This window comes from Vigna umbellata, chromosome 7, assembly GCF_029865625.1.
Source record: "Vigna umbellata cultivar VRB3 chromosome 7, Vumbellata_1.0, whole genome shotgun sequence".
Taxonomy (NCBI): domain Eukaryota; kingdom Viridiplantae; phylum Streptophyta; class Magnoliopsida; order Fabales; family Fabaceae; genus Vigna; species Vigna umbellata.
The window spans coordinates 7,342,986-7,351,023 of NC_142171.1; positions in this window are offsets into that span (position 1 = coordinate 7,342,986).

The following is an 8,038-nucleotide window of genomic DNA, read 5'->3' on the forward strand; positions in this document are numbered from 1 at the left end:
CCTAAATCTTCTTCTAGACCAAGTCACATTAAATGTTTTAAATGTTTAGGACATGGTCATATAGCCTCTGCCTGCCCCACCAAAAAGGCAACATGCATTGAGGGTGAAGTAATTGTGACTAATGAGTCTACGTCTTCCTTAACTTCACCAACCTATAGCTCTTCTTCCTCATCAAGTGATGCCAAAGAGAAGGTCATGCTTACTTGTTTAAATGACGACAAAAAAGAAAGAAAGGAGAGAGTAAAAGAAGAGACTGAGAGAAAAGAAAGAGAGGAGGGAGAAAAGAAAGAAAAAGAAGAACTTGTGAGAGAAATAGAGAAGGACAAAGTCTTAGTCAAAAAGGAAGTGTTACTGAAGGCACCATCCACTCCCATCATTCAAATAGATCTAAACCATGACAGGGGAGTTTTTCAATCCTTCTACTTTTCTCCTTTTACTAAGTTTTCTTTCTTTGTTCCAAAAATATTTTGCACAACTTTTTCACCTCCCTCTTTCCTTCTTTCCAACTATTCCATAAACATTTATGAAACATGTCATGAGTTAGTGTTACCCCTTTGGGTCCATTCAACTCAAGACAAAAATAATTTTTTCTCTAAAAATGGTCTCCTAGTTTTCACCACTAAATGCAATAAAAATATCAGGAGACTTTCTTTTACTATTACTTGTTTATATACATTGATTGGTCAACATAAATTCATTCACAAAATGTTTAATGATTTTTGCAGATTGACATTTGATCCAGGAGGAGTTGCTTTGGTTTATACACGAAATAAGTCACTAAATCTCTCTTTGTTGCAGGCTTTTCAAGATTCGAGGTCGAATCCTCTCCAACCTGGGGGGGATGATATGATCATAAACGGGTCAAGTAGTGAAGAGTTTCAAAGTGACAAAAACACAAAAAGAGTAGAATAGGTTTCCTTTGGGCGTGTATTTGCCTTTTGATTTCTTTCTCTTAGTTCTTGTGAATAATTGCTTATAAACTCTTCTTTCTCTTTAAGAGTAAGCAATGTGGGACTTTCCATAGCTTGGTCTTAAAAAGAATAGAAGAGAAAGTGAGCATTTTTAGGCGTGTAGGAGTTAGGAAGCATAGCTAGTGTTAGTTTTTGAACTCTAGGAGAGCTAGGAAGCTTATAAACCCTTTTGGAATGAGAGAATTAAGCAATGTGGGGCTCCCATGCACCTAGGGACGTTGCAGCTGCTGCTGGACAGAACTTGGAGCCTTCCAAGTCCCACATCTCTTGAAACTCATCACCAAAGTCATTCCAAAAGCTATATAAGCAACCTAGGGGTTCTTCTTTGTAGACACCTTTGCATTGAATGAAATTTGAGTTGAATTGCAATCTTGCATTCTTCTTTAAGATAGAATTATGTCTCTAAAGTCCCAAATTTGGGCAGGCCTTATCTTGCTCAAGCAAGTGGCGGTCCTCTTCATGATGCTTATCTTCGAAGCTTGTTCAAGTGGCGCATCTTCATTTCCTAAGTTTCCTTTTCTCTAATCTCTTCCATTTTTAATTTCTCTTCCATTTCTTAAATGTCATTTAGTATATTCTCTCTAGGTATGCACTTCCCCATCAAAACGGGTCGTCACCGACCCTAGGAACAGACTCAGGAGGCTTCGGCGACTCTGTTTGTGGTAGCGGCACGTGGCTGCACATTGCGGCTTCTCTCACGGAACGACTTCCGGCGTTGTGGTTGTCGGTGTTAGGTGCACCTTTCTGCCCTATCAACGACCCCAATTGGCGACAACAACAGCGGTGATGGTCGGACAACGACAACGGTGCAACTGTGTAGCGGAACGGAGCCCCAAGATTGAGAGCTCTAACACCAAGTTGAAAAAAGGACTGATTTTATTATATTCTGAATCATAAAAAATACATTCTCATATCCTTTATTTGTAACAATCTAATTCTCCTAACAAGGGAAATAGGGGAACTAGGTAAACAAAATAAAATAGAAGATTATATATTTATTTTTTCTAATTAGGAAGATTCTAAAGATATCTTCTCTAATTACAACAACAAGCAATAATAACAAAATTTGTTCATAGAAAGCAATCATACAATAACATGTGTTGCACTTATTTCAATAAACTAAATAAATAGCATAAAACTTTATGTTCTACTCAAGACTTGCACACCAACTAAGCTATACCACTTTGTAAACTCATGCAGATTCTAATAAAACATACTCAAGTGTTATTTATAAACTCTACATTTTCTCGGGTAATAATTCACCTCACCTCTAAAAAATTTTCGTCTCCTCGAAAATTACACTCATCAAGCAACATATACACTAGTGTAGAATTGGCCTTTAACGTCACCCAATAGACGTCGGTCCACCAAAACCCCAACGTAAATAATTGACCGGTGGCATAAATGTAAATAATTGAGTGTGGAGACGTCCGTTCTGGAGGGAGTTGGACGTCTATAATATTATAGACGTCCGGCCCCCTTTAACGGACGTTCAAAAGGCTGACGGGGGGTTGAAGAGTTGATTGCTTCAGCCTCTTGAACGTCCGTTCTGGAGGGGGCCGGACGTCTACAATATTATAGACGTCCGGCCCCATCCAGAACGGACGTTCAAAAGGCTGAAGCAATCAACTATTCAACTCCCCTCGTCAGTCTTATGAACGTCCATTCTGGAGGGGCGGACGTCTATAATACTGTAGACGTCCGACCCCCTCCAGAATGGACGTTCAAGAGACTGACGGGGGGAGTTCAAGAGTTTATTGCTTCAGCCTTCTGAACGTCCGTTCTGGAGAGGGCCGGACATCTACAATATTATAGACGTTCAAAAGGCTGAAGCAATCAACTATTCAACAACCCCGTCAGTCTTTTGAACGTCCGTTCTCGAGGGGCGGACGTCTATAATATTGTAGACGTCCGGCCCCCTATAGAACGGACGTTCAAGAGGCTGACAGGGGCCCCCTCCAGAAGGACGTTCAAAAGGCTGACGGGTTCAACTACCCTGTCAGCGTCTTGAACGTCCGTCCTAGAGGAGGCCGGACGTCTATAATATTGCAGACGTCCGCCCCTCCAGAACGGACGTTCAAAAGACTAACGGGGGGAGTTGAAGAGTTGATTGCTTCAGCCTTTTGAACGTCCGTTCTGGAGGGGGCCAGACGTCTATAATATTACAGACGTCCGACCCCCTCCAGAACGGACGTTCAAGAGGCTGACAGGGCCCCCCTCCAGAAGGACGTTCAAGAGGCTGACAAGGTAGTTGAACCCGTCAGCCTTTTGAACGTCCTTCTAGAGTTCAGCCTTTTGAACGTCCGTTCTGGAGGGGGCCAGACGTCTATAATATTATAGACGTCCGGCCCCCTCTAGAACGGGCGTTTAAAAGACGTTTAAAAGAAGGACATATATACCAAAACACGAACCCGCGAGGAGTTACGCGCTTCCGTGAGAGTTCCCTCTGCTCCTTGCATTTCCAGGTTGGTTTTTATCTGTTTTGGACCATTTAATCTTACTTTTATTCTGATTAAATTGTTCAGTGATGAAATATCTTTCATTTGGACCGATTAAAAATCGTTTTCGGTGCGTTTTGGTGCAGTTTGTTGCGTTTTCTTGGGTGGCGTTTTTTGGCCTACGTTTTAGGTCGTGCACTCCTCCATTTCCCTCCATTTTCATTTTGAATCTGCTCTTCAGGTTATTATAATTTTCATTGAGTGACCCTTAGACGTCTAGCAGTGCACAAACATACGTCCAAACCCCGTAACCCTAAATAACCCGGTCAGCCATATAGACGTCCGTTCCGACACAAACGGACGTCTATATAGACGTCTGTTGTGTCGGAACGGACGTCTATATAGACGTCTGACCTGGCACAACAGACGTCTGGTTAACGTCACCACAAAAACGTCGAATGCATGTCGGACGTCAAAAGACCAAAATAACATACGTGTAAAGCCCTTTCTGCACTAGTGATACACCATCCAAATATTTATAACTTCTCATAACTTAATGCAGCAGATCCGATATTTAATAACTACAAATTATTTTGCACTTTTAAAATAAAAATTATATTATTTAATATGACATCTAATATAATTTTCTAAAACCACGTACACTACCACTTATTATGAAATAAAGTAGGTAATATATTTAACTTTTAATAACAATTCCAAACTACTTTAACATCAAAGTTCACTAATAAAGGTTTATCTAAATAATATAACATTTATTTATTAGCAGAACACCTTATACTAATTTTCATTTATATATCACATGCTATAATCACTTATAATACACAATTAATAAAGTAAACAAATCCCAAAATCTTTAGTTATAGAAAATATTTTCACATATATTCAATAACTCACACAAAAAACACAACTACCGAAAAATAAAATAATAAAACCACCAATCACAAATCAAAATAAGATATCTTTATGTTTATATTCTTTTAGTTCTCTAATCATCACTTTAATAAAAAGAAACTAAAACTTCAAATTGTCAATCTTTTATAAAAATATATTTATTATGCTGTGTATACTCAAATTTATCATATAATCTAAATATATAAATATGGTCTACTATAATATAATATATTAAAACAATAAGTATGATTCATAGTCTTTTATTTTGTATCAAATTCAAAATGGTAAATTATGTGCATCTAAACTTACTTTACCTTTTTTTTTTTTTAAATTCCCCGTATCTATATATCATAAGAACCAATAAGAAAATATATATATTGAAAAATTATAAAGTAACATTTTTTTAATCATCTCCAAACATTTATTAGCATATGAGATGAACTTAGACTTTTTCCAATAAGCATACGAAGGAAAATATATGAATAACCAGCAAATTAAATCACAAAACATATTTTAATTAAAAATAATTTGAGTTGTGAATTTAGACCATTAAAAGCATCAAGACTAAGAAAGCTCATGAAACTTACAAAAAAGTTGTAAAAATATAGCCCATGAGTGCACGAATTAAGATAAAAGAAATCAATTTATTTGAAAAAGAAAACTAAGGGTGTGTTTACTTCAGAGGGAAGATTTGGGAGAGAGTGAATGGATGGATTTGAGATGTAACATTCAAAAATATAGAATAAACTACATAGTAGAATCATCACATGAAATGATACGATAAAACAGTCATCCACTTAGTATTAAAGTGTTTACAGTACAGTTATTCCAAAATAACTATAAATTTAAAACTTTGTACAAAGTCTTAGTCTAACACAAAACTATGTACAAGACTGAACGGTCTTATACTCAAATGGGTGGATCCTCTCCTTCTAGAGCTTGCTCCACAAAGACATCATCTCCCTCTGCTCACACCCACAGGATGATCATTGCAAAGGATAAACCGAACGGGTAAACATGGCAAAATAGAAAAGTAGGGTAAGCTAGTGTAATTTAATAATCATATTAACATACAATTCAATAAACAAATAAAACACTCATGCACATGCATAAAACATATATACACATATTAATCGACCACTTTACTTTGACCGTTCGGACAAGTATGAATATGTAGCTTTGGTCGTTCGTGCACTCGTGAGTGTAGTAACTAGAAACCCATCAGTTGTCGCACGAGGTTAACCCGGTATCCTTCACCTAAGGTGTCCCTCCTTAGACTAAGGCCTCCTGCTATTCTCACGACATGACTTACCCATCTTTACTTGAGACTTGGTAATCATTAGAATGTCAGGATGAACGATGTGGATTTCGCTGTCCATATTCATACTTTACCACCACCTTGATAACCAATCACTGAGACAGTCCTCCTTGGAATTCTCTTTCATACCAATTGGAACATTATACCATACTTTCAATTTGACACCATTATGATAATGCATACATTAGCCATCAAAATTATATGATAATGCATAATATGATTGCGAAAATCCAATTATATCATACAAAAATTAATAAAATAAAAATGAAATAAAGTAAACACAATTACATTGTTTCTAAAATTTATAACAAAAAAACTCTAAATACCTAAGTCTTTTTCCCACTCTCGCGTCTCTATCATTCATCTGGAGCATCTGCAACATCCCCTACTGCTCTTGTATAACTGATAATGCTAATTCATACCATTATATAAGCGTCATTTTAGTAACAAAATCAACTCTTTTCTAGCTTATAACCTGCTTAATCCTTTCTTTTATCCTGCTTTTATAAAAAAATGTGTTTTGGGCTACATTGATATAATATCATCACTAATCCCCTAATTTTGTAGTTAATATTGTGCTTGGAAGAACCTCTACCAATGTATAGAGCTTAACCAACAATAAAAGCAAGGTAAACAAAAAGAGAGAATTTTGGAATGTTGTAGCTGGGCTGCAGCTGGCTACGACTGAGCTATATGCTCTTTGGAATGCTGTAGCTGGGTTGCAGCTGGCTAGGACTGAGCTATATGCTCTCTGGAATGTTGCCGCTGAGGTGTAGCTGGGGTGCAGTTGAGCGCCTGCTTTCTAGAATGTTGTCGCTATGCTGTAGCTAGGCTACAGTTGAGCGCTCTCCTCTTTGTAATGTTGTAGCTGGGCTACAGTTGGGTTAAAGGTGAGCGGTGACAACGCTGATGTGGACAATTTGGTCTATTTAGACCTAAAATGCGAAGGAAAAGAGGTCTTTGGTTCTTTGGGGGTGCATGTCACTCATAGAAGAGCTTTGAGGGCTTATAGAGCTCGTGGGAACACTCCTTTCTTCCTCTTTGGTGGACATTTTGTAAGCTTTAAGGCTTTCCGTGGAAATGGAGAGCTAAACCCATCTTGTTGGGGATTGTTGTAGCCTCTAAATTCTTGTGTATTTGTTGAATGATTTGATTATATATATGTCTTTTCCATCAATTGCTTGTATTCTTGTGTCCGATCTTAAAGCTTGCATGTAATAGAAATCTTCATGACTTGATTTTGGGGTTTCATGGATTATGGGGACGTAAGATGGAACCTTGAACTGAAACAAGAGCCCTTGTGGAATTGATTCTAGGGATGGGAGATGATTCACATGTTGTCTTAAGATCCTAGCTCATTAATGCGGGTTTGCTTGTTACATTTTCTAAGGGATTAGAGTTTAATAGGAAAAACTTAAGCTCTTTCACCTAAGGGATTGATGCTAGGGTGTTTTTGTGGATTGACGGAAAGGAGATGAAGGTGAAAACTAACCTTAGCAATGTCATTTCATACCATTTCTAGTCTAATTCATTTCTAAGTGCCTTCAAACACCAAAGTCCAACCATGTAATTATGTGTAATTTTATCTCTTTGCACATGCTTGTAAATGGATGTTGTTCTATTGAGTCTAAATGAATTGTTAATCGCACAATTTTCTAGTATTACGAGTTTCTTGGGAAAACAATACCTAGTCTTATCATGGTTTATTACTTGAAACGATTCAGTGTCTTTGCCGAAACAAGTTTTTGGCGTCGTTGTTGGGGACTCGTATCAATACTAGACTTTTGTGAGGTTTCTAACTTGTTTAGACTTGATTTTGTATATAAAACTGACTCTTTTGTTGTAAATATAATTTTACTTTTAATTGGGCTAATTTGTTGCTTTAGTTTAGTTGGCTCTAAGTGTATGCAGTGCAATTTTCACATAAGGAGGACTGCAGCCTCCAAATTTTCATGTAGGCCCTGAGATTGAATGAGTCATGATGCCACAAGGGGACAATAAGCTTGAGCTATAATCTCCCTAAATTCTCCCTTCCTTGATATTGCTCAAAGTGTTATGAGAAAGAAGTAGAAGAAAGGGAGAAGCAAAAGAAAAAGCCTAGTCACCACCACTCTTTGATGGGAGACAAAGAACTTAAGCCTTGGAAGCCGAAGTTGATCAAGAGGATTGTGTGTTTAAAGATGTCAAAGTAGTGGAAGGGCTAAGAGGAAGATTCTTATGCTATGAAAATTGATTTGGTGGCTAGAAAGTGATTCAAGAAGAGTTGGTGAAAGGAGCACACTAACAACAACATTCACGCTTCATTGGTTCATTCGTCAAGCTAATGACGTTAAACAAGTGCTTTTGGGAGGCAACCCAGTTTTCTTACCCTTTTTACTTGTGTTTGTATGGTTTTTATG